We start from the raw sequence: 2,500 nt of genomic DNA on the forward strand, positions 1-2,500 counted from the left end.
CAGTTCTCACCACACGACGACGTCTCATCTTTGCTCCTTGAATGACGATATGTAATGGTATGGAGTTATTGAAACTTACTACGTGTAAAAAAGACTAGATATTGAATGTTTATTTTTCATTGAATGTTTACATAAAGTTGCACTGGGTGCCTTTAATGCACTAGTCAGTCATTTGACGTGGAATAAAATGTTAAGTTATTGTTTAACCGTAGTTAGTTAACGTGAGGTAGGGTGAGCATAGACATATATAGGCCTCATAGGCATATGTAAGGGATAACGGCCGACGAGCTGTACAGTTCAACAAAGATAATGGACGATGCGGGGCAAAGAACTCCATGACGCACACAGCTCAAAGGCCGTTATCCCGCTTATCTCCTGTTTACAACATGCCAAAAAAATTCCTACTCCAACCATTGTTCAAATGTTTTGCTCCCGAGAATATTAAAGTTAATTACAAAATCTTCCATTTCTGTTTTCCTTGTTAACTAGATTGAAACTATGTATCCGCTATCCTAGCTGTCAAAAAAAACACGTTACGTTGGTTGTCAATGGTAACCATTCAAGAGCATTGATATGGAACGGCGATTTTACTTTTCTACTGGGACTACGTCCAAGGTGTCCGGTTATACGAACTTAATGTACACCCCATTAGCCAATCAGAAAACAGTATTTCGTTCCAGAGGGAGATAAATATACATATATGTCTATGAGGGTGAGGGCATTCACCGAAGATATAACATTTACAACAAGCCCAACATGTGTGGTTTGCATGGATGACTTCCATGACCCACAAACTATCTTCTCCTGTAGAGATGAGGAACCATTTATCGTGAGTTGTGGTTCAGTTAATGCAGTTTTTCGGGACAAATTCGGCATTCATGAAAGTTTTCTTATCTGGGATTCATTCTAAACTTTCAGAACGCCTAATAGCAGCAGTTAATCGCCCAGAGTTACCTTAAATGCAATTCCTCAAAAAAACACTAGATGCCCCATGGGGCCGCTCCGTGCTAAAAGGGCATTTAGTGGGAAGGGCTGAATTTGTGAGAAATCTTGGTGATTACGTTCACATCGACTCTACAGACATCCTCGGATTTAAATAATTATAATAGTAATAAATAATAAGAGAATATTTATATCATTAACAATTACGTTTCACATTTATAGTCATGATTGTATAAGGCATCATGATACCATGAAATAAACAAAATTACTATACGAACACTGCAAATGTAAGTGAATAAATAAATAAGCACTAAACTCAATTGGTGGATATAGCCACAGTGGAATAGAATGGACACATTTACATTCTGCGACATTCCGCGAAGTTAGGTCTTAGTTTACTCGACTGGTGCTCGCTTTCCGCTTTGACATGATTTTAATCAGTCTGAAGTTGCTTTCGCGTTGCCTTTGGAGTCTGTCTATTGTCCACACGTCTCTTCAGTTGCATGCCCTTATAAGGAGCTGGCGGGGCGTTTCTGTATGGAAATGCAGGTGCACAAGAACGCGCATTCACGATCACGATCGACAGGTTGGCGACCACTGATTTAAGGTTTTGCCCCAAGACAAGACCACACTGAGATGGCAGAGGCATCGAGGTGATTTGAATGTAGACTGGCAACTTAGACAAACTCCTTCACATAAGTGAGTGGGTGCAGAAGTAGGGGTTAACACAATATTGTAGCCTGCCTTTCCCACTAAGGGATTAACACTGTCAGTGGGATATCCAGTTTTTTCAGAACCAGGATCAATGTAATCCTATCCAAGCTGACCAAGGTTTTCTCAAACATTATGTCTTAAAGCAGCAGCGTGGAGTTTTGGTCTGTAAATAGCGAGCACACTTCCTAAAAGCCTTGCAAACACCAACAACAGAACAGTTGGCACTAGTGAAAGCTTGCTAGCATGCTAAGTAGTGTCTTTTACAGATATCTTTGGAGATGTCTTTCTTGAAAAGATTTTCTTTCGTGGGGGTTCGTCCCAGACTACAGAACTACATGGTCCAAAGCATGGGGCTTCTTACTCTTACTTTTAAGAACATTTTCTTTATGACCATCTTTAATCTCAGTGTCTTTTTTTTACCTGATTACATAACACCTGGCGGTTATTTACAGTAGAGTGCGAAGGACGTGAGCATTAGGGTTTAAAAGTTAAGGTGTTTAGTTTGTTACTCAAGCTGTGAACGTATTTTTTTCTGTCACATCATGAGAGACCTCACTCATTCTCTCATTAGAATTGATGTAAAACAATCTCTCCAAGCTGACCCAAGCAACACTACTGACAACCTAAGACCTAAGCTCCACGTGGGTCCACGAGTACGCAAGGGTCCGCCAGAGTCTGAGTGACATACATTCTATCATTATTGCCAGGACAAGGACTCCAAGCTCCAACTGCGCATGCCCAAACTGCACAGACTAGAAAGTAGTATCACAAGAACACGCGCCCTTGGTATCCACTGCTGTCTGTGTGTACGTCCGCAAGTGAGTATGATCAAGGCGTGACACAC

The sequence above is a fragment of the Sprattus sprattus genome (genome assembly GCF_963457725.1).
Source record: "Sprattus sprattus genome assembly, chromosome: 6".
Lineage (NCBI taxonomy): Eukaryota > Metazoa > Chordata > Actinopteri > Clupeiformes > Clupeidae > Sprattus > Sprattus sprattus.